The sequence below is a fragment of the Dasypus novemcinctus genome, chromosome 14 (assembly GCF_030445035.2).
Source record: "Dasypus novemcinctus isolate mDasNov1 chromosome 14, mDasNov1.1.hap2, whole genome shotgun sequence".
NCBI lineage: Eukaryota > Metazoa > Chordata > Mammalia > Cingulata > Dasypodidae > Dasypus > Dasypus novemcinctus.
The window spans coordinates 78,743,858-78,769,981 of NC_080686.1; positions in this window are offsets into that span (position 1 = coordinate 78,743,858).

The following is a 26,124-nucleotide window of genomic DNA, read 5'->3' on the forward strand; positions in this document are numbered from 1 at the left end:
TCAAGGAGGCCTGGGGTTTGAACCATGGATCTCCCATGTGGTAGACGGACGCCTTAACCACTGGGCCATTAATATCCCTCTTCTTCCTAAGGGGAGCATTTATAGTATAAATAAAGTGTGAGTTTGTGTGTGTGACTGTGTAGGGAAGAAGGTGTTAGGTTTCTGCCTAGATGTTGGCAACTAGGTAGAAAACTGCGTTTAACCAAATTTCAAATGATGAAGTTTAAGACAATGATAACAATTATAGAAAAAGAAGGAGCAGGAGAGATAAAAGATATGTTAACGGTTGAATCAATTATATAGGGCTGTTGCCTGAAAAATTATAAAGACCAAGAGTTCTATGTATTCCAACTAGCAAAAAGAAGGCACCACTGATTCAATTGTCAGTCAATAATGACCTCAAATATTTAGAAGACCTGCATCATAACTTGCAAATAGCTTTCCTATATATTACCTCATTTGATATTCTTAACACTTTAAAAATGTGGACACTACTATCATCATCATCATCATCGTCATCGTCATCATTATCGTCATCAGCATCAGCATCAGCATCAGCATCATTGTCATCATATAAGTAAGAGAACAAAGATTACCAGAGAGGAAATAAATACTCCCCAGGTACTATAACCTCCAATGGGTAGAATCAAAACCCTTACTCTGGTTTCTGATTTCAAATTTGGTGGTCTTTCTGTTATATTATTACCTTCCTGGAAATTAGGTTGTCTCTAAGGCCTTGTCTGTGTAAATCAATTATGATGAAACAGTTGATGGGTTTTCTAATACTGAAAATTGAATTTAACCAATTGACTTTTTCAGTCAATCTTGACTCAGATTCAGTAAGAATGTGAATCCCCTGGAGTCAGTCTGGATTAACTCATGGAAACAAACTAAGCCCAGGGATGTCCTCAGTCCCTAGGTATCATTTGAAAGACAAATTTAGGATTGTCTGTTTGTTGCTTTGTTTCAAACAGGCACAGTTTTCTTGACCTTCATCCAGTCCATCATCAGGTGAGAATCAGACTATGATAAGAATATTGTCTAGCACAGTACTTCTCAAAGTGTAGTCTAACTCCAGTAGCATAAGTGTCCCCTGGTAATATGTTACAAATGCATATCTTCAAACACCATCCCATATCTACTAAATCAGAAACTCTGGGGTTGGTCCCAGCAATCTGTATTTTAACCAGCTTCCCAGGTGATTCTGATGTATGCAATTTGACATTCAGATTTTCCAGAACATAGTAACAGTCTAATGCGGACACCCCTCAGGCTGAAGTGTGGTTTGCTGGCCTGGCGGGGGAGCGGCCGCGGCAGGCCAAGCCGCTGCCCCCATAATAGGGTGGCTGGTCGGACTCACCGCCACCCCTGAAGGGAGCTCGGCATGGGCGCAGAGTGCCCTCGGGTCTCCCCTTCTCGGCAGCCATGCTTCCGCGGCCGCCCCTCCTCCCGGATGGCGCCACACGATGCCTGTGGGGCGGCACCCTTCTTCTTCTTTCTCCCTGCGCAGGTGCAGGGCGGAAAATTCCAGTCTGCCCTTTTCCCTTCCCCCGACAGCAGCAACAGCCAGGCGTGGGCGGAGAAATCCAGTCTGCCCTTTTCCCTTCCCCCGACAGCAGCAACAGCCAGGCGTGGGCGGGAAACTCAAGTCTGCCCTCTACCCCAGCAACAGCAGCCACCAATCACTAAACCCTGCCACTTCCCCCAGCAACAGCAACAGCCAATCCCTAATCACCACCCCTCCCCCATCCAGTACCGCCCACTGACCTTTCTCCGGCAACCAATCAGAACAGGGCGTGGCTTCAACCAATCAGCCTTCCCCAGCCCCTATAAAACTGTTGCCTCTCCCTCAATAAAGTGGACTTGCGTGTTTACCTTGTCTCCGCGGTAGTTTTTCTGCCGTGCGCCCTCCAGTCCTGAGAGCCCCCGACAAGGGCCTGGCCTCCCTTGTCCCCAGTTTGTCGCCTGCTTCTCCGGGCGACCCCTTCGTCGCCGGCTTTGCCGGGCGACCCCGTCAGCCGAACCGCGCAACCCCTGTGAGACCGACCCCTCGTCTGCTGCCGGACCGACCCCTCGTCCCAAGTGGGACCGACCCCTCGTCCCAAGCGGGACCGAACCCTCGTCCAAAGCTGGACCAACCCCTCGTCCGCAGCCAGACCCCACCTCTACCGACCGAGCAAGCCGCCGCAGTCTAATAAATGTGTAATAAATCAATAAATAAAAGATCAGGCATAATAGGGAATGGCACTATTTACATCTTTTTTTAAAATTATTTATTTATTTTAAAAAATTACATTAAAAAAATATGAGGTCCCATTCAACCCCACCGCCCCCACCCCCTGCTTCCCCCACAGCAACACTCTCTCCCATCATCGTGACACATCCATTGCACCTGGTAAGTATATCTCTGAGCATCACTGCACCCCATAGTCAATGGTCCACATCATAGCCCACACTCTCCCACGTTCCATCCAGTGGGCCCTGGGGGGATCTACAATGTCCCGTAATTGTCCATGAAGCACCACCCAGGACAGCTCCACGTCCCGAAAACGCCTCCACATCTCATCTCTTCCTCCATTCCCCAAACCCAGCAGCCACCATGGCTACCCTTCCCTCACCCATTCCACATTTTCTCTGTGGACATTGGATTGGTTGTGTCCATTGCACATCTATGTCAAGTGGGGGCTTAGATTCCACATGGATACTGGATGCACTGTTTGACCTAATGTAAGGGGGAAATGGAAAGGAGAAATGAGAATATAAGGCTATGAGTCTCTAAAAAAGAGTCTGGAGGTTGTCAGAAGGAATGCCCTTATGCACAACTGAGCAGAGTCTAAGAGACAGATAAAGTAGATACAACCCCAGGTATTGGTTCTTTTGAGGAATAAAGAGACCCACGTGTTCTATGGTCATGGCAGATGGGGTTCACTGCCATGGCAGATGGCCCTTCTTTGGAGCTGGTGTTTCTGCGTGATGGAATTGGACTCAGAGGGGATCTCTTTTCACAAGACTTGCATGCTACTTTATTGGAATTGTAGCTGGTGCTGGGGTTTTAGATACCATTTACATCTTTAAAACTCACATGTATCTTTACTTTCATATTTGCAAGTTGTAGAATTTTCTTTTCACACCTTAACAGAATTTTGAAAACATTTTCTCAGTTGGTTGTCAACATATTGTCTTTAGAAATCAATAACCAACAGACTTCAGCTCCTACACTCTGGTTTATTGGACTTACCCCACTCAGCTAACATGGAGTTGAAGAATGTCAACCACCACACCATGGAGCCAAGAGTGCCTACAGCTGAAAGCAGGAGGATTGCATCCAACATCCATGTGGAATCTAAGCCCCCTCTTGACATAGATGTGGAATGGACACAACCATCCCAAAGTCCACAGGATGAGGAATAGAGTATGGATTAGAGTGGACTTACAGATATTCTATTCATGAACTATTGTGGTTAGTAATCGAAGAAAATGTGGCATTGGTGTGGAAAAAGTGGCCATGGTGGCTGCTGGGTGTGGGGAATGGGAGGAAGAGATGAGATGTGGAGGCGTTTCAGGACTTGGAGTTGTCCTGGATGGTGCTGCAGGGACAATTACTGGATGTTGTAGGTCCTCCCATGGCCCACTGGATGGAATGTGGGAGAGTGTGGGCTATGATGTGGACCATTGACCATGAGGTGCAGCGATGCTCAGAGATGTATTCACCAAATGCAATGAATGTGTCATGATGATGGAGGAGATTGTTGTTATGGGGGAGGAGTGGAGTGAGGGGGTTGGGGGGTACATGGGACCTCATATTTTTTGAATGTAATATTTTTAAAAAATGAATTAAAAAACAATAAATAAATAAATAAATAAAAAGATATGAGAAGAACTTAAAAAAAAAAAGAAATCAATAACCAACACACTTATTTATAGATAGTGGTCAAGAAGAGAAAATATAATCAGGACACCATGTCTCAGAAAAGAGAAAAATTACAAAATAATTAAAATCAGAATTTGCATGAAATTTAAATTGTTAATAAGAAATTTACAATTTTAAACTTTTCCCCACTTACATAGTATTTGTGATATATGTTCACCTAATACTCTTCAAGAAGGACCCTGAACATGACTAAGGCAGATTGCCTAAAGAAATTGAGATAAGTCTCCAAAGACGTTTCCTCAAAGAACCATCTCTCTCCCTATTCAAATCCTTTTGTAGTCCCTTCCCATGGTGAATTCTATCTGACTGTTTTAAAAAATGAAGTTTTACACAGAAGGCACTGCTTGGCATTTGAGGCTAGGTCACAAGAAGACTTGCAGCTTCAGCCTTGGTTTCCTGAAATACATACTTTGGGGGTAAAGCATCCACTGTGTGAATAGACCAGCTCTCCTGACACTGCCCAAACTAGTCATATAGAGAGGTCGTGTGAAAGTACAATACCCTGCCAGGCCCAGCTGAGGCGCCAGCCTAGTGAGTGAAGCTTTTGTCTTGGATGTCCAGCTCAGTGGAGCCCTACAATACCTCTCCTCAGTGACCATGTAACAGGAACCACATGACAGAACCTATGTGAGAACAGCCCAGCTGAACCCAGCCAACTTCAGAACTACGAAAAATAATATTGCCTTAAGTCACTAAGTTTTTGGGTGGTCTTTTATACACGAATAGATGACAGAAATTCTAATGTCCATTTCAAATAAACTTTATGTTAATAATCAAAGAGACTAAATAAATATATCGGTGAATAGTCCTCTGATTTTGCTATTTGATTTTGGTTCTATAAATTCCTTTCAATGAAAGCCACATAAATTTAGATTTACTACTTAAGTGTGCCAAATTTCCCACCAAATTCTGTCAGTTTTACTTAGGCAATTTGATCAACAGAAACCTGAAGAAAGCTGCACTTCACAGCAGAGAGTTGATGTAGCTTTGTATACACAATATCACTCATCAAATTACTCTCCATTGAGTCATAAGAGAGGGGAAAAAATAACATCTCAGCAGGTAACAAAGCTTGGACTATAAATGAAAATGGTTGAAAAACAACTCTAAAGAGTAGGTTTGAGGAGGTTAATATGCTTAATAAGATGTAAGCACATTTTATCTTTTTATTCATATTCCTTTCTTTGTACATTGATAAATCATGGATAAAGAGAAGCTATTCCTCTTTCACTATTAGAGATATTCAGTCACAGTTTTTGTCAATTCTACATTGTTGTTGAGGAGAAAATGTGTAGCAAAAGGTGATAAGGTACAGTCTTGTTTTGCACATTAGAATATAAATCACAGCAAGGAACCAGGTTGTTGCTATATTATCATTACATTGCTTATTCCGTGCATACTAATGGATCCATCCACCATGTGTAGGTGAAAACCAAGAAACAAGGTTCATCTCACGCTTTTTGAGTGTGTGCAGTTTGATTGTTTTTATTATCATGAAACAGAGTGAGATTGACAATATAATTGACTATTTGGTAATTCACTACTAAGAAGCTGTTTGATTTATTGTATTCTAAGACATTTCATTAACAAAAGAAATTTATTTTAGCTCAACGGAAGCTTTTTACTGGGCCAATGGATATCTGTTTTATTCTCAAATAATCTGCTGTCAACATCATTCCACAGAAGCAATATGTGGTATAATTAAACGAATTATGGAGTAGAAGTCAGGAAGCATCATTTATTTAACCAGTATTACTGAGCACTCACCAAATAGCAGGTACCATGCAAGGATGCACAGATCCTGCCAACCGATTTTATATTGGTGTGTTCTAGTTCTGCCCCCTTCATAAAGTAACTATGTGACCAAGAAGTCATATCATCTTAAACACATGAATTAAAGGACTCAGGAGTGCCTCCTGGGAAATGTGATTGTTTAAGTAACTACCAGCATATCATTATTCCAATATATTGAAGGAAACTTTTTTCTCAAAATTCTGAACAAACCATATTCTTCTCAAAATATGATGCTGCATGATTCAATAAATGAAAAGTAACAATAATCATCTTTACATGTGAATCATGAAGGTTTATTTAATTTTAATTCTTATTTCAATATGTTTAATACATTCTACTTTTCTTATCTTTTTAAAACATGTTACCTAAAAAGTTTCCTGCATACTCCAGTTCATTCCATTCAAAAATTTTGCATTAAGAACCTACTAATAATAAAAATTAGCAAGGTACAGCCACGTGCTTCAAGGGTTCAAAATTACTTGTGAAAGATAGTCACAGAGTGACAAGTTTTTAAAAATGTGAAATATAGTAATGGATAGATATGAAAGATACTATGAAAACACTGAGCAGGAATACTTAAAAAGACTTGAGTGAGAGTCAGGAAAGGACAGAGATTTCTCTCATATTAAGAGTAAAGCTGTTAGTGTTTCTCTGCAAAGCTCTATTGACATATTGGGTGAGAATCCTAATTGTATGAAGCTTTCCTATGTTTTGCAGGACATTTATCACCCTCTGGCCAACATCTTACAAATGGCAGTCACAACCTTTCCTCCTCCCCCTCAAAAAATGCTCAAATATGCCGAAATATTCTCAATGAGCAGGGTGACAGCACTGGGCTAAAATGTTCCATAATCTCCTGTTTGCTAATTTAGAGAAATTCAAAGAATGAATCATTGTCTACCTGGGAATAACATAAGAGTGAAATGATGGATCCAGAAGTCTTTTTGTTGTTCATTTGCTCGGTTGAAATAAGAAGTATTCTACCTTAAATTCAAATACTTTGCGAATAGTTTGTTTATTGTTTCAAGAAACATGGCTAAAATTTTTATGAAAGATTAAAAAACCATCTTCTTTAAAATCCACGAGGAAACGCTTTGCTCAATGAAATGAAATAGATAGGACAAATGCATGATATATTCACAACAGTAACATTGTCTTCTTATTGAGTTATGAGAAACAAAAATTCAAACTGATGGCATGATTTTAGACGCCTTTTGTGGACTTCATCCACATTAAAAAAAAAAGAGTACAGGATATATATTTAGCAATGTTATCTTAAAGACTTGTTTTTTTAAGTTCTCCATCTAATGAATTTGAGACCCCACAATATTTTTTAGTGTAATATGGTCAAAGCAAAAAGAACTAAACTATTATAACTCTTTTTAACAGGTAACTATTAATGCGTGCTCCTGGTGACTATGGGTTTTGTTTTTTTTTAATATATAATAACAAAACTACTAATTACTCACCAGCAGAGAGGGAATTAAAGTTTATCCCTTTATGACATCACTGGTAAGCAAAGCGGCTGTTCCCTTATGCTGACCTGCTTAAAAAGATTTAAATTGTGTCTAGTTTAAATGTTATTAAGTCAATGAAAATTATGTGTTGGGGAGCATCACAGACTGCAAGTTATGTGTACATTAGATTACCATGAAATATTAATAAAGGCTGTGCACTTACATTCCAGTCTAAAATGTGTCAGTTTTAACCCAATACAAGTTCAACTTTTTGTACAGGAAGTCCCATTAAGGGACTTTAGACTACTTCTTCATTCTTCCGATCTATAACCAAAAGCATATTGACGGTTTCAAAGTAGAGCAGTTCACAGAAACTATCAGTCTGTTTACAGACACAGTCAGCACCCTGGACACAGGACAGCTCAGTATTCAGAATGACCACATTGCTGTAGGAAAAATTAATCTATTCTCTCCCCTTTGCCCCTACCATGATGTTTGTTACCTTCATTTTCCTTGCCGTACAGTTTTACTCTACAATTGTAGGTTTATTGCCAGTGAAAAATACACACATGTATGTGGAAGCATACACACGAACATGTGCACACATTTTGTCCCACAAATTATATGAGAATATCAAGAAGAGCTAATCACAGAATAAATTATTAAATGAGACCTTAGAAATGTTTTCCCATTAAATTTTAATCTTGTTGATTCAATCATGCACATTTAATCATCATAATAATGATATGTATGTATTTAAAGAAAATAGCACAGTAAGTGCATAACTGAAAGACTAACCTCTAGTAGTATGTTCAAGTAATAAGAGGAAAGAAGTGTTTGGAAAAAAATAGGACTCTCCAAATAACACAAAGTCTAATGTAAAACTAGAGAGTCAAGATGGCATTCGATATATGCTCACGTCAATATAGAAGTATCCCAATAATTTAGCCACCGATCTTTTCAATAATCTAATTTGTAAATGTCTTTAATGATGAAGTCTTCTGCCCTGGGAAAATTGTCATAATCCAATCACTAGTGCCCTCAAAAGGTTTTCATTAACTGCCTTATCCCAACTTTCTTGGCAATGGGTAGCATTGCTTCCCTGGTTGCTGTTTATACCCTTCATATACTTGTGACTAGTTTTCTTACAATTCTTCAGATACTATGTAGTCCAAAACAAAGAAAAATAAATATAAACATATGCATGTATTATATATGGCAGTCAAAACACACACATTTTATAGAAAAGAGACCCAAACCAAAGTCCAGTCTACTTCAGTTGCCAACAATAGTTTTAGCATCAATTAAGTTTGCAATATGATGGTCAAGAATATACAGGGGAAAACATTTTTTCTCTCAAGGATTTTTCCATTTCACACATGTGGTTGAGCTCATCATAACCTCACATGTGAAGAACTGAAAACAAAATGGTAGTGGCATCCTGTCATCTCTCAGTTTCCAATGCCAATAATTGTACTGGAATTGCAAAGTCAGTGAGTCAGGAGAAAAGTATTTTAAATACACATCACACCACGACCTAAGGAATAGAATAAAAGCAATTCTATTCACTGCAACTTCTGTGTAACTGTTTCCTTAAATCAAAATTACATTAAAAAGCAGTTGGATTTCATTGTTTCCATTGACTACACCAGGTTTATTATAATTTTCAAGCACAAGAATGTGTTCATTTGTCTGGAAAGAAAATACTCCAAAAGGAATAACCAGTGTACCAAGGATTCTGAAAATAAGGGAACCAACCTTGAAGTAAGCAATGTCTTTGTGGTGCAACCTACTCACCTAGATAGCCTCCATAGCCAGAATCCTTATAGCACCATTTTGGTAACCTGAACTCATGCTTCCTCCCTTTTCATTTGGCCCATGGCTGTTAAGACCTAATTAACAGAGTTGCCTACCAAGGCTCTCTGCTAAATGATCCAGGCAGTATCTGATAGGGCACAGGGGTCTCAGTACATCAAAAGCCTATATAAGGATACCCATTTCAGAGCCTAAGATAAATACTAGGAAATCCAGGCAGTAACTGAATGTTTGGGAGTCAGATGCACCAAACTCATGTTTCTGGAAGGTTTATCAATTCCACAATTCAGTAATATTGGCTAAGTGCCTACTAAGTGCTGCATGCCTGAACAAGCAGGTCTATCTTACGGAGCTTGTATTCCATACAAAGATGTCACCGAAGTCCCTAAAATGCCTGAACAAGCAGGTCTATCTTACGGAGCTTGTATTCCATACAAAGATGTCACCGAAGTCCCTAAAATGCCAGGAAGCTGACTATGGAACTCCAAATAAGAGCCCCTTGATCTAAGATGGCATCAGAGTAGCTAAGACAGGGCACAGCTCTTTCACAAAAACAGGGAAGAAAATATAGAAGAAGTTTGAAGGAACCACTCTGGACTCCTACAGGCCAGGAAAGTGCTTCATACATTGTCCAGGGGGGACTTGGGATGCAGAGACAGAGAAACAAAGGGAAAACCATGAATTGGTACCCCTGTGCTTGGGAATGCCACCCATCCCCCACTCCCAAGGTGAACATTCTCTGTAAAACCTGCAGCTGAGCAGCCAGCAGAATGGGGAAAGGACAGACTCCTCCCAGGAAAAAGTGAGGGCACGGCAGAAGACTGACTGTGGTTTCTTTTCTGCAAATGCAACTACCATAACTCACTAGCTCAGAAGAGGTATGGAAATTGAAAGATTCATCTCCTTGGAAGAGTTTGCTGAAGAGAGCCATTTGCTGGCCTGCCAGGAAAGTGAAGACAGAGGGCTCTGTCCCAATGCTTTCCCAGGCATGGTAGACCAGGTCTGGCCCCATTAGAGGCTCCCTGCATAGTTCTGACTACTTAAACAGGGCAATAGTAAAGTTTTAGAAAAAATTAAAGAAGAGATGTGAAACAAAACCACTAGGCAAGAGAGAAATAGATCAACAGAGCAAAATCACCAACATAAGCAGATGTCTAGATACAAACAAAAGATAATACCTCAGCTGAGAAACAGGAAGATATGGCCCACTCAAAGAAACAAGCAAGACCTAGATGAGACTCCAGATTTAAGACACTAATAAATGACGTTCAAACTAACCTCCTTAATCAATTTGATGAGATGAAGGAAAATATAACCAAAGAGATAGAGGATACTAAGGTGACACTGTCAACATAAAGATCAATCTGAAAGCCGGAACACACACACAAAAGTAACAGTGCTTATGAGAATGAAAAGCACAATGGATGAGATTAAAAATACATTAGAGGCATAACAGCATGTTGTTTCATAACAGCATGAAATGTTGGGGGAACAAATAAGTGAATTCAAAGATAAGACATTTGAAATTGAAAAGATAGGAGAGGGGACAGAGAAAAGAATGAAAAAATTGAACTAGGGCTCAGGGAACTGAATGACAACACAAAATGCACAAACATATGCATTATAGGTGTCCCAGAAGGAGAAAAGAATGGAAAAGGGCTGGAAAGAATATTTGAGGAAATACTGACTGAAACTTTTCCAATTCTTATGAAAGATGTGAACAACAATATTCAAGAAGGACAACATACCCCAAACAGAATAAATCCTAATAGACCTACTCTGAGACATCTGCTATTCAGATTGTTAAAGGCCAAAGATAAAGAGAGGCTTTTGAAAGCAGCAAGAGAAAAGTAGTGTATTACTTACAAAAGAGCCTTAATAAGGGTGAGAGCTGATCTCTCTTCAGAAACCAGGGGGGCAAGAAGGTAGTAATACAATATGTTTAAGTTACTAATGGAGAAAAACTGCCAACCAAGAACACTTTATCCAGCAAAACTATCCTTCAGAAATGAAGGCAAGTTTAAAGTCTTTGCAGTTAACCAATGACTGAGAGGATATGTTATCAAGAGACTGAATCTACAAGATATATTAATGGATGTTGTAGTAGTTTGGTATTATTTATGAATTCCAAAAATTGATATTGGATTATGTTTGTAAGTTGGCCTGTTTGCACATTAGATCATATTAGATTCAGAGATTTCACTTTTACTTGATTAAATAATGATTAAGACTTTGATTGGGCCACATCAGCAGGATGTGCCCCACCAAGGGGGCAGGGATTCACAAAGAAAATTACATGGCAGAACAGAGGAGTTAGTTGTAGTTTTGATGCTGGAGTTTTGAGCTGGAGCCTTTGAAGTAAGCACACAGAGGAGCAGAGCAACTGAGCCCAGAGAGAATGCAGCCCCAGGGAGTGAAACAAAGCCAGACACCTGATAGTCTACAGCTGGCCTTGTGCAGAGAACAAGGCAGCTGAGACTGGAGAAAAACAAGCCTTGGGAAGAGAGGACCCAGGAAGCTCAACTCTTGGCAGATGTCAGCAGCCATTGTCCTATAACATGTGGCAATAGACTTTAGTGAGGGAAGTAACTTATACTTTACGGCCTGGTAACTGTAAGCTTCCACCCCAAATAAATACCCTCTATAAAAGCCAACAAATTTCTAGTATTTTGCATCAGCACCCCTTTGGCTGACTAATACAGATGTGTTACAGCCTCTCATAGGAAAAGACAAGGGATAGAGCCCTGAAGAAGAGTGTAGAAGTGAAGAACATAAGTAAGAGAAATTGAAAGGGTTAAAAGATAGACAATGGTAAGATATGACAACAGAAAGCCAAGGGATAAAATGGACAAAGCAAATAACACCTTTATAATAGTAACACTGAATGTTAATGGATTAAACTCCCCAATTTAAAGACATAGACTGATAGAATGGATTAAAAAAAAATGAGCCATCTATTTGTTGTCTACAAGAGTCTCACCTTAGATGCAAGGACACAATCAGGCTGAAAGTGAAAGACTGGAAAAAGATATTCCACAGTAATAGCAATCAAAAAAGAGCATGTGTAGCTATATTAATATCGGATAAAATAGATTTTAAATGCAAAACTGTTTTGAGATAAAATAGGCTACTATATATTAATAAAAGGGAAAATTCACCAAGAAGAAATTACAATAATAAATATTTATATGCCCAACATTGGTGCCCAAAAACACACGAGACCCACACTGGCAAAACTGAGGGAGAAACAAATGTCTCTACAATAGTTAGAGATTTCAGCACTCCACTCTCACCATTAGTTAGCACATCTGAACAGAGAATAAATAAGGAAACTGAGAGCTTGAATAATATGATAAACTAGATCTCACAGAGATTTATGGAGCATTACACCCCAAAACAGCAGGATATATATTCTTCTCAAGTGCTCCTTGATCTTTCTCCAGGATAGACCATATGTTGGGACATAAGTCAGATCTCAATAAATTTTAAAACACTGAAATTATACAAAACACTTTCTCTGTTCATAATGGAATTAAACTGGAAATTAATAACAAGTGTGAAAAGGGAAAATCCATAAATATAGATCTGAAAATCACTCCCTGTCACATTGCTTCTTCTAAAAGTCTCTACCCATTCCTGTCACCAAACTTGAACCGACATGATTTTACATCAGAATTTTAGTCTTCTTTCACAAACAAGACACTCATTATGTAATAAGACCACTGTTTCAGTCCCTATATACTTTAAGTTCTTCTAGCAGAAGATTAATGGGTTTAAAAAACAACTCCACCCTTTCAAAAAAACAGCTCTAGAGGAAGCCTAAGTCTGAGGGAGATCCATTTTTAATGGGCATTGCTATCTCATTTTAGCCATATGAAAAGAAGGAGGAAACTTTAGTATTGACATAATTTTTGTCTGCTTGGACAACCCAAAACTTCTTAAGTCTACTTCCTGAAAGTTGTAAAATCAAAGGATAAACTGCAGGTATATTCCAATCCTAGAGTTACTAGTGGAACTCCGTTCTCCTAAATTCCCCTAAATTGTTAAACTGAGAGATTCAGACACATCAAAAAGCATATTTAACACATTCAAGAATGTAATCTATTACCAGAGCTTACTCGGCTACCATAAGAAATGCTGTTGTTCCATTCTTTAGTACAGTACCATTACCCTATTCAAAATGCTTGTCACCCTGACATAATAAATGCAGTGAATTTTCAGCTATGTAGCATGTCAAAATGGTATTATCTAAACTTCTGAGTTTCACATCTTTTTTTAAAAGATTTATTTATTTATTTCTCTCCCCTTCCCCTCCCCCATGTTGTCTGTTCTCTGTGTCTATTTGCTGCGTCGTCTTTGTCTGCTTATGTTGTTGTCAGCAGCATGGGAATCTGTGTTTCTTTTTGTCCCATCATCTTGTTGTGTCAGCTCTCCGTTTGTGCGGCACCATTCTTGGGCAGGCTGCACTTTCTTTCGCGCTGGGCGGCTCTTCTTCCGGGGCGTACTCCTTGCGCGTGGGGCTCCCCTACGTGAGGGACACCCCTGTATGGCGCAGCACTCCTTGCGTGCATCAGCACTGCGCATGGGCCAGCTCCACACGGGTCAGGGAGGCCCGGGGTTTTAACTGCGGACCTCCCATGTGGTAGATGGATGCCCTAACCACTGAGCCAAGTCCACTTCCCGAGTTTTACATATTGTCTGTCAGAAATTCTTGCTGCCAGAGGAATATTTTTCAGTTGGTTCAATCTCATATCAGCAGTGACACCCAGTGGATTGAAATACCTTGAGCAAGCTGGCTATCCATTCTCTCTACCCCACCCCCATATCTCTTCTATCCAGAAAAAGATTATTGTAAAGCTTTGTTTCTCTGACCTTACAGCTCTCAACAGGAAAAGAATTTATCAGATTGCCTAATGCCAGGCAGCTTTTCTTTAAAATTTACTCAAATTAAAAAGACTCAGCCATTTCCTCTGCACTGAAGATATTTAAACCTATGAAAATACGTTCAACTAATCTGATATTTGGTATCTAAAAATAAAATCAGATACACAAGTATAAGGATAAAAGGAAAGGTGCTCAATTAAGTTCTTAGACTTTTCACATAAAAATATATTTGCCAGCAGAAATTATGGCTTAATTATTTATTCATAGCAAGTCACTCAGAGAATATTAAACTAAATTGTGAGAAAAAAGTAAAATAAACTGTAGACTAAAATCAACTTCATTCTAAGCCACGACTATCAGTAAAAATATATCCACACAACTATTTTATTAAGATTAACTATTTGAGCTGGTTTCACAAAATGAAGTATATGACTTTCTCTGATTTAAAAGAAACTAACAATAAGATGTAGTCTTAAAAGACTCTCATCTATAGCTTCTTTATTGCATGAGCTCATATGTGCAATCATTTATAAGGTAGGTGCTTGAAAAGCAAACACAGGAATTTTGTTTGCTTGCTTTTCATTAGCAAGACCTACTGTCAGATTTTTCTCTGTGTAGTTATTGAACTTTTAAAGTTATTCAACTTTAAGTAGAACTTTGAACAGAACTTTACCTTTGTTGGTCTGGAGTGGCTTGATCACCATTCTTTCACCCCACATCATATACTTACTCATAATGTATTCTTTGGTGTTTGACCTTTTAAAACGTAGGGTGGATTTAAATCAATTAATTCACATGTGAGGTTATTAGAAAATTTCCTTTTTTTTTTTTTTTTTTAAAGATTTATTTTTATTTATTTAATTCCCCTCCCCTCCCCCGGTTGTCTGTTTTCTGTGTCTTTTTGCTGCGTCTTGTTTCTTTGTCCGCTTCTGTTGTCGTCAGCGGCACGGGAAGTGTGGGCGGCGCCATTCCTCAGCAGGCTGCTCCCTTCTTCGCGCTGGGCGGCTCTTAGCAAGGCATGTTTTTTACCAAGGCATAAGGTTTAGCAACCCTGGGAAACTCAAGCAATCCCAGTGATCAAGAAAGGCTCTCAAAAGGAGAAAAAGAAAAATAGCAAAGCCAAGAAGGAAAGGAAATATGAGCAAGAAAGGTGGAAAAAGGAGAAGAAAGAGATGAGGCAGAGGGAGAGAAGAAAAAGCTGCTACAAACTAACTTCACTAGCTTTAATTATTGCTAGGAGTGGCCTAAATAAACTGAATAATCTTGTTGCTTTACTTGATCCTAATTTGTTATGGATTAGCCTAAGAAGCTATGAAGAAACAATTTACCCTATCAAGTGGCAACCATCAGCAGCAAACCAACAATAGAGTCAAACATGCTAAAGATCTTGTGAAAAGAAACTTTTTAAAAAATACTATCAAAAGAATTACCGGGAAGCAGATGTGGCTCAAGTGATTGGGCTCCCATCTGCCAGATAGGGGGTCCACAGTACAGCTCCCAAGGCTTCCTGGTGAAGATGAGCTGGCCCATGCTGCAGTGAGCTTGCCCAAGCCGTGAGCTGACACAACAAGATGATGCAACAAAAAAAGAGACACAACAAACCAGGGAGCTGAGTTGGCCCAAGCGATTGAATGCCTCTCTCCCATATTGGAGGTACCAGGATTGGTTCCCAGTGCCTCCTACAAAGAAAACAAGCAAATACAGAAGAACACACAGCAAATGGACACAGAGAGCAGACAGCAAGCGCAGGCAAAGAGGGGAGGGGAGGAGTGGCAGGGAGAATAAATAAACTCTTTTAAAAAAAAGTTTTACACAAGGGATGTGGATTTGGCTCAAGCCGTTGGGCGCTCACCTACCACAAGAGAGGTCCCAGGTTTGGTTCCTGATGCCACCTAAAGAAGACTAGCAAGACAGAGAGTTGATGTAACAGGCTGAGCCAGTAAGCGGACTCAAGATGATGCAATGAGACAATGCAACGAGATGATGCAATGAGGAAACATAGTGAAAGGCACAACCAGCCAGGAGCAGATGTGGCTCAAGTGATTGGGCAGCTCTCTCCCATGTGGGAGGTTCCAGGTTCACTTCCTGGTGCCTCCTAAAAAGAAGACAAACAGACACAGAGAGCACACAATGAACAGACACAGAGAGCAGAGCACAAACAACAAATGGGGAGAAATAAATTAAATAATCTTTAAAAAAATATATCACACAAGAATGTGAAGGTAAAGAACATGAATATTATTGACACCCTAAAACAAATCTCAAGCCCTTTTCTATGCAGTACTCCCCCAAGGGTAAAGACAACTTATCTTCAAACACCATAGGTAAGTTTTTCAACTACTTGTAAATGGAATTATGCAGTATGAACACTTTTGGTTTGTGACTTTTTCACCCACCTATATATTTGTGAGATTCATCCATGTTTTTCCAGGGAGTTAAAGTTTATTCATCCTCAGCGATCTATAGAATTTCATTGTATGTGTAAACCAGAATTATTCATATATTCTGTGCATGAACAAAAATTATATTTTTAGTATCTGCTATTACCAGCAGTAAATATTCATTGTTATTTTTTTCATTTTTACATCAATTTATTTTTAAAATAGAACCATATGAGCAAAGAACATTGTCATATACATATCAGTACTTAATTAGATTGATTCTTATCTTTCTTGGATATTGATACTTATGTCTTTCATAAGGGTTGGGAAATTTTTGGTCATTACTTCCTCAAATTTTTTTCCTACCCTTTTTCCATTCTCTTCTCCTTCTGGGACACTTATAGCAGGTATGTTTATGCATTTCACATTGTCATTCAATTCCCTGAGACCCATTCTTTTTTTCCATTCTTTTCTTTTTCTGTTCTCCTGTTTTTTCAAATTCAGATGCTCTGTCCTCCAACTCACTTATTCTGTCCTCAACCAATTTGAATCTATTATATGCCTCCAATTTATTTTTAATCTCTTCCTGTGTATTTCATTTCCAGAAAGTCTTGTCTCAAATCCTGTGTTTTGTCTGGAGGTTTAATTGGTTCCTTTGGCTGGGCCATATCTTCCTGTTTCTTAGTATAGCTTGTAATTTTTTGCTGGTATCTCGGCAATTGATTTTTTTAAGTTCTTATTCTATGCTCAGCTTCTGTCTTTAGCCTATGATTTTTTTTATTCATTGGCTTTTTGCTAAAGCATTCTTTGTTCCTCCTCTGTGAATGTTAGTCTGTTCTGTTTGCTTTTTATTTGCCTCTGTGTATTTTTAATACTCCTTTTGTCTTCTTTCACTGCTATTTCCTGGAGGTGTAATTTTGATGGAAGTATTCCCCTGGAGATAACTTGGTTTCCCAGTCAAAATAGGTTCAGGAGACCTATGAAGGCAGTGTAGATCAATTCCATTGTGCTCTGGAGAAGAAACCCTAAAGGCCTCCAATCTGCTCTTTGATGTCTCCCCCAATCTAGGCTTTCCTAAAGTACCTAGTTGGTAGCATTCTTATCCAGTTGTTCCCTGCCACACTAAGCTTATTCTGTGCCTTTAATTCTCAGCTGGCTGAGCTCCTGGTGGGGGCATGTTGAGGCTGAGGTTGCCAGCCTACCCAGAATGAAACTGTTGCACAGCTCCCAGCCCCTGAGACCTGATTCTCTGATCAACTGCCACCTCCTGCACTACCCATCTCCATGTGGGTAAGGACTGCCTGCACTCTCTTGAGAGAGAATGATCAGATGGTTCTTGGTTCCTCTCCTTCTTCAGGCACCTTGGGGATGAGAGTGCAGTAGCTCTTCAATGTGAGCAGGGTGAATCTGTCCACACTGCCTGCAGAGAAAGTGTGTGCTTCCTCTCTGTCCAGGGATGCTGAGTGCAAAAGCAGCTCTTCAAGGTGGGTGGGGTGAATCTGCCCACCCTGCTTCACCCTGCCCACAAGAGAGTGTGTGCTTCCCCTCCTTCCAGGGGCTTTGGGGGACAGTGTGAATCTGCCTGCTCTGTCCCAAGAAAATGTTCAAACTGCACCCAATTTCCACTCTTGGTGGGTGTGGGGGCCTAAGCAGTGACTTTACAAACTGGGTGTGCTGGATCTGATCCCTACCACCCTTGGGGACACCTGTGTTTATCAGTCACCTCTGCTCTTACTACTGCCAGAGGTGGAGACAGCACAAATGCTGCTGGTTTCTAGGTGGCTTAGGTAGGTTTAAACTTTGGCTATGTTCAGGACTGGAGTCCAGGTAGCTGAATTTCCCAATCAACAGCTGTAGTTGGTGCCAGGCCACTTCCCCTCCCCTGCTTTTGGGAAAGAGCTTCTGCTTCCAGCCAGGGAGTGAGTGTGCCTCACCAGTGGGTGGTGGACAGCCACCTCCACAACATGGAGGAATCTCCTCACCATCTTCACTGCAGATAGTCAGCCTCATCTTCTGGTTCTTCTCTGGATGATGCACTGTGCTCTTCTGTTCTCCATAGTCCCCTAAACAGTTGATCCAGACAGATCCTGGCTGATTATTAGTTGCCCTGTGGAATGAGCTGATTGTTAGAGCTTCTTACTCTGTCAGCCTATTGGGTCTTCTCCTAGACTGATTCTTAATAGGCTGTTTTCAGGGGAAACTGAAGAAAAGCTTTCTCATTCCAACACACACATAAAGTTTAGTGAAAGAAAAGGAGCAGGTTGGGTCCGTATGTTAAATGAATTGTGTGGGAAGGGAATTAGTGTCATCAAGCCATGTTTGAAACTAAATGAGATAAGGCATTGATGAGAGAAAGATTCATGACTAATGACCCTTGCTCCCAAACACAAAAGTTTAGAGGTCAATAATTGCCTGTGTGAAAAACATGAGTTTATTATAGAGAGATTTTAATCATGAACAACAAAGTATTCCTTATTCTCAACTCAAAAAACTTCCTTAAATCTAAGAAAAACCTTGCAGAAGTTGATTGATTAGTTCATTTTATATATTTGTGTGTGTATCTGTATTTACATTCACATAAAGACACTATATATCTGTATGTATGTATGCATGTGTATATATATATATATATATATATATATATATATATATATATATGAAATACACAGAAAGGCACACAATAACACAGCCTGAAAAATATGTTGTTTATAAAAGCAACTTGCAGAGGTTCTTCTAACAAATGAGTGAGCAAGATAAGTTCCCTTTTTTTTTATTTAATTGGAAAGAAAAAAAGGTCTATTCTGCAAAATACCTGTAACATGCAATTAATCCATGAGAAACATGAGTTTATATAGGTTGGCAGTATAAAAGTGTACATTGAACCAACCTGAGACAGAGGCATTATTCCAGTTCTTATCTGATGATGGATTCTTTTCTGTAGCAAGAAAGCCTCTGTTCAATGACTCTTTACCTGTGTGCACTGGCTCTTTCCTGTCGCTCTACACTCATAAGCCTCACTAATATTCTGGCCTAGCCTGGTGTATGTATTTAGACTCAGTTAAGCTCAAGGGACCTGGTTGTCTAAAGTAAAATTGAGATTTGCTGACCCCTACTTTGTTAGAATGAATCCCGGTTTAATGTCTCTCTCTCTGTGATGTCAAATTTAGCTGTCTACATAGTCGGAAATGAGCAGAGTTTACTAATTCTAAACCTCCCTTCTTTCTTTTTTATTGTATAGATGTGGCTTAACATGAATTTTGTCATTATAAAAGCAGACATTACTAAGCCTGAGAATAAAATTGAATGTAATTCTGTCTTACCTTCTTTTTCCACGGATTTATGGTTGGAATAGAAATAAGGTTTTTTATTGGGAGATCAAATAAATCATAGGGGAGACCATAGTCAATGTATATTCCTCCCTGCACATTCTTGCTAAACAATTCCTTCTGTAAATGAACTTAGCTATTTTTAAACAATATATATGCATTCTTCAATATGTTTGTGGCCACAGTTACTATTATGTCCTGTCTTGGTTAGAAGTTAATTGGAAATAATTTTATGAGTCAATTCACTCCTGAATATTTACCCTCCTTTAGCTAAAATGTTGCTTCAATTCTTTGATTAATTTGACATGTATAGATAGTATTATAGAAGAAATGTTGACCCCAATTTCCATAATGAAATGGTGAAAGAGGAAGCAGGAAATGAAAAGAGAATTTTTCCTGCTCTCTTTAGGGCTTTAAAATGGGAGGGAGGAGAAACCACTATTCCTTCCAATGACACAAATAAAATGATATTGCTTCCACTTGTGCACAGTTTAAGTGTGTCTAAGTTTGGACAGGGTCAGAGTCTGGAAGAAGGATGTGGTCATTGTGGAGTTGGTCACTGGGGTCCGAAAGCTTTCACACATTTCATTAGTCCCTATGTCAAACCTAACAGAAAACTAGTATTATTTATTAATGAGGATTTTTCCATTAGTTCTTTGAAAATTCAGACATTTACTCAGATTCAATACAATGATACATACAAAATCAAGCAGAGTTAAGCTATTATCTTGGTAATTCCAACTTTATGAAACGCTTCACCTGATATCTCCAAATAATTGTAGCAATATTATTTGATATATTGCTTCGATTTGATTAATTGTTATAAACTGTTTTCTCTAGTCTCTATTTCACTTGAACACTTTTGGTGCTTTCACAAGGAAGGAAGGATTAGTACATCTGCCTCTGCAAATTTAGCTGTTGCTGCCTGTTACCATTGTCCAAGGAGAGGCCTGCCAAAGAGTTGGGAAGCCATATTTCCTGCTTGAGTCAGAAGGCTGTGGTCAAGAGAAGAAAAGGTGGGTTACTCATTTTATCAGTTCCTATTGCTGAATCACAATATTAATCCAAAACTTATTGACTCAAAACAGTCATTTTATTATGGTCATGAATTCTGTAGGACTAGATTCTAGATAGGGACCAGCAGAGAAGGCACATCTGAACCCTGATATCTAGGGCCTTAGCTGGAAAAACTCAGCATGAATTGAAGACTGGGAGCTGGAATCATGTAAAGTTTTGTTCACTCACATCTAAGGCACCTGGACTGGGACACTTGGGCTGTCACCAGAAGCACCGACATTGTGGCTTCTCCATATGATTTGAGTTCCTCACATCATGGTGGCCTTGGGGTAGTTGGAAATCTTACTCAATACCTCAGGCCTCCTTTTTTAAGTATTCAAGTGAACAAAGGGAAAACGGCATTGACCTTTGCCCCACTCTTATAAACCACGTAGCATCACTTCAACCATTTTCTAACTGCTGAGTAAAATAAGTTCACCCAGATTCATTTGTAACTGCCACAGTCATCTAAATATGATATTAAATATACAAGGCATATGCTCCATGTATAATCTTCAAGTACATATAATAAACCTTGATGGTTAAGTTCATGTGCCAACTTGGTCAGGTTATGGTTTTTGTTTGGTCAAGCAAGCATTGGCCTGATTGTTACTGTGAGGACATTTCATGAACTTAAATCATCAGTAAATTATATGAATCTATGGCTGATTACATTTACAATCAACTGAGGAGATTGCCTTCAACCATTAGAGAAGTCTCAATCAATCAGTTGAAGGCTTTAAAAGGAAAAGTGATGATTTCAGCAGTCTGAAGAGAGAATTTCCCAGTCTACTTGAGCCAGTCAACTTCTCCAGGTAAATTCACAGAAAACCTTGTGATCTGCCCTACAGAATTTGAGCTTGCCTATCCCCACAGTTGCATGAAACAATTTTCATAAAAATCTCGTAATATTTACAGATGTCTCCTATAGATTCTCTTTCTCTAGAGAACCCTGACCAATGCATAAAGATTTCTTGTTAATCTTTTCTATAGAAATTGCTATATATGTCTTTCAAGACATCAAGAGAAGCTAAACTAACATGAGTTTTAGAATATATTAACTTATGATTAAATAACTATCTGAAAATTTTTAAATGTGTTCAATCAGTTTTACTCTCTACCAAGAGATAGCTTGGTATACTTATTTTGACTGAACAGCTAGTAGTCAAGTCAATTATTGCACAACTGATTTATTTTGTACTTTGACAGTTAATTGTTTTTTTTCCAATTAATAAATTCCATCTTACTTGAAACTTATTTCTTTTCTGAAACCAAAGGGGATTACCTAAGTTTGCAGCCAAGCATTTTGTTTTTATTTTTCTAGTTGTGCAATACAATGGAGATTACTTACCTGTTTAAAAAAAGAAACATAAGAGTCTATATATGAAAATATCTAATTACTATTTATGTATCCACTTAGTAGTATAATTTATATATGAGTGACAAAGTTGTTCATGAGAAAATCATAATGAGCTTTCTTTGAGTTCCTGTGTTACTGAATCTACATGGAGATAACATTCCACTTTTAATGGGTCTCAAAATGCAGGAGGCCCCACTACAACTTGGGGCTCTGTGTAACCTCATGGCATAGAATGATTAAGTTTCAGATATATGTATAATTTTTTTCCCAAGAAATGCCAAGTTGATAAACATCTGAAATTTCAGCACAGCTGTTCTGAGTGATTTCCTTATTGCTATCATCACATTGAGAAATCAAAATTGAAGTAAAATATTTGGAACACATTTTCTCTCCTACTTAATATCCATCTTTGAGAGTCTGTGTTGAGGGGATGGATTGAAGGGAAGTGTGAGAAGAGTCTTCTTTTTACTTTTGTGATTGTGTGTTTGTGTGCTTTAATAGAGGGTTTTCCTGATATTTGTCTTTAATTTTTCTTGGATTTCGATAGTTGGCATCCTTTCACTTCTATCTCAGAAGGGATTTTATTTTGAAACTCAAGCTAGCTTTGCCTACTTAGGGAAAGCAAATAGTTTAAGCAATTTATTCTGGTTATTTAAGCCCCAAATCAATTTCATCTCCAGTTTAAAAATATGTTAGATATTTTATTCCATTTCAGCAACATTTCTGATGGTAAAATAATCTAAAGAATGAAAAAGACATACATGTCAATAGCCACTTTGAGACTTTACATTAGCCTGTTAATATAGACTTCTATTCTTTCTTCTGCACTCTCCAGTATGTCTCTGGATCCTATAACTGCCTCTCACTGCTACTACATGAGCATGAGAATTGTCATGCTGAGGAGCAGACACCAGCATTATCTTCACAACATAGGATTCTATTTACCCAATAGTGGTTGTGATAACTTCCTGGAACTTTCCCTGGAACTTTCCCTGCTTGTCAAAGAGCAATAAAATGAATGCCTACTTCATAGGGCTCTAACAGAATTAAATGATATAATATTTGAGAACATATTTTGTAAACAGAGAGGGGCTATAAAATGCAAAGACACAAGGCCAACGCCTAAAAATGACCAATAAACATTAAATATGAGTGTTAATTGAGGGTTACCACTAGTAACTTCCAAAAGGAAAGGCAGAATAAGTGACAAATTATTTTCCTATACAATCATTCATTCAAGACACCAGGAGATAGGATAAAAAGTGCAACTTAGATTAGATTGGGGAGTGAACTGAGAGTATAAGGCTGAAGAAGATGAAGAAGAGACTTCATAAATATTTCACTCAGTTAAGAAATATTTGTTAGAATATCTGGCTCTTTATTTTGTCACAGTAATACTTTCTAACTTATCTTTATTTAAAAAGTGGAATTTAAGTGTTGAATATTGGTAAACACTTAACAAATCAGACACCCTGATAGTACTTTACTCACCATTACTAGTAACTTTTACTTTCTTTTCTTACACAAATTAAAGAAAGACATAAAGAGAAAATCTGTAGACATCAAGTAGATTTAAAATTTAAGTTTTAACTATTGAAAATAATTATAAGAACACCCTGAATGCCAATGGAATATAGTAATAAAAAATATATCATGATCTCCTCCCCAATTCAATGTATAGTTATCTTCCAAAGATGGCAGAAATTTAAATGGCCGACATTTTGGAAAGATCAGTACCTAGCACCAAATCCTTGATTTTTATAACTCTGGGAATTTTTCTTGACTTGTCTGATGAAAATTCACCAGACAGTTATTTTTACCCCTTGAAGCTCAATTGGAACAGTTTGCTTCTTTGTGATATTGTGATCTGGGAAAGAAAACCATAATAAAATGGAAAGAAAACCAAACTAAGGACTAAAAATCCGTGTTCTTGTTCCTATTTTGTTACTGGTATGCTCAATCATCTTGGACACATTACTTGCTCTTTTTAATCTTTTATGTTTTGTCTTCCTAAGAGCATTTTATTTGAACAAAGTGCTCTGGAGCTAAAATAAATAAATAAAAATCCTGGGGTTAGATAATTTCCAAAATTCCTACAGTTCTCAGGTGATATCCAAATATAGTGGCAAGCAAAGTTGTCAATAGTGTGAAAGTGATGTTATCTAGAGCACCTATGAAAGTAATATAAATATTCCTAGCTTATAAGGAATAGTAAAAACCTCTATGACAGTGGAGAATTATTACATCCAGCTGCAGAAGATAAGAAAGAGAAGATGGGTTCAAATGCATATAGATTTGTATATTTGGTGGTGACAAAATGTTGGTAATTCCTGACTAAAGATTTGTCTTTCCCTCTCTAGGTTCTAGATAAGTGATTTTGAGCAACATACTTAACTTCTCTAAGTTTCAGTTTCCTTTTTTGTTGGGAAGATAACATGAGAAGAAAATACTTGAAAAAGGCTAACACCAATCACAAGTATTCAGTAAAGGTGCATTTCGCATAGATGCATAGAAGAAAAGTTGCTTTGTTCAGATTTATGCTGGCACCAAAACAGAATAAGAGGAGTTAAAATGGGAGTCTTTATAGAAAAACCAAGTATTTGATGGTAACAAAGTTGCAAAAATATGGAGCATGATTATTCAACATGCTCCAACACGGGGTTGGCTGCATGTTTGCTATGGCTAGATGGCATGTTGGAAGGGGTGGAAGTAACAGGAATAACACTGATCAAAAACCTTTTATGCAATCCATAATAGAGAGTTCACTTTCACGTCATAGTCCTGAGCTGTCCCATAGAGCAGCCACCAGCTGCCGTTGAGCACATGAAATATGGATAGCATCGCTGAGGAGCTAAATTTTAATTTTTTTCATTTCAATTAATCTAGCACAACTTTATTTTTAGCAGGACTACATTTCACTTCAAGCGTTGAAAATTTAGCATCCTAGTTGGGATGTGCTGCAAGGTAAAACACATACCAGTTTTTTTGAAGACAGCCCAAAATAAGAATGTAAAACAGCTAATAATTGTGAGAGTGATTATAAGTTAAAATGATAATATCTTGGATATATTTGGTTAAATAAAATATTATTTAAAATTAATTTTACCTGATTTTTTTTATTTTTTAACATGACCACTAGAAATTTTAAAATCACATATGTAGCTTTCATCATATTTCTGTTAGAATATGATTATTCTATCTGTTATAAATAATAGGGAGACATTTTATTCAAGGGGGAGACATTTTCAGATTCTTATTTTACAAAGAGCACTTCACTATGGAGAATATATTTAGCATTGATGATTATTAGAGACCTTTATGAGGCTGTTGTAAATATTCAGGTGAGAAAAAATAAAGGTCTGAATAAAACAGGAAGGGATGGATTTTCAAAAATATATAATGGAGCTGGGAGATTAAATGGGGAAAACAGAGGCATATAATACCAGAACAAAGAGTTTCATTAATGTAAGAGTGATTGCATCTATGTAATGCTACAGAAAACATTACCAAAAAGATCAACATTCTGCTCTAATGATCCTCTTCACTAGCTTAATCCTTACTTTTTCCCTAAACTACTATAATAACTTCTTAAGTGGTTTCTCCTTCCTCAGGTTTCAATTCTTAGGAAGTCCATGGATGATTTTCAGTCAAGGGACCCCTAAAATAGAAGCATTTTTGTGTCAATGGGTGTTTGCACAATTAAGTGCATAATTCTAGGGATAGATGCTGTAGCTTTCATCATATTATAAAAGGAGGTAAGGAACCCCCCCCCTTCCAAAAAAACTCTAAAGTCAAGAAATCCTGATTAGACAAAAAAGAATTCAATAAAGAACCTTGCAGAACATCCACATTTGTATGAGAAGAATGTAATAAATTATAAGTAGACTAAAACCTCAAAATGTAATTGAATAATAGATGGCAGTTTTTCATAGGTTTTTAATACATTTTTGAAAAAGGTGAAAATGAATGTTTTACTGGCTAGAATACTTCATTGTTTATGTGAATGGTTCCCATGAAAATATTTTTTAGATCATGATCTTTCTCAAATATCTAAGATACAGTATCTGCCAGGGTATCTGTATCTGGAAGTAAAATCTCCATTTTTAAAGACCATTTCCTG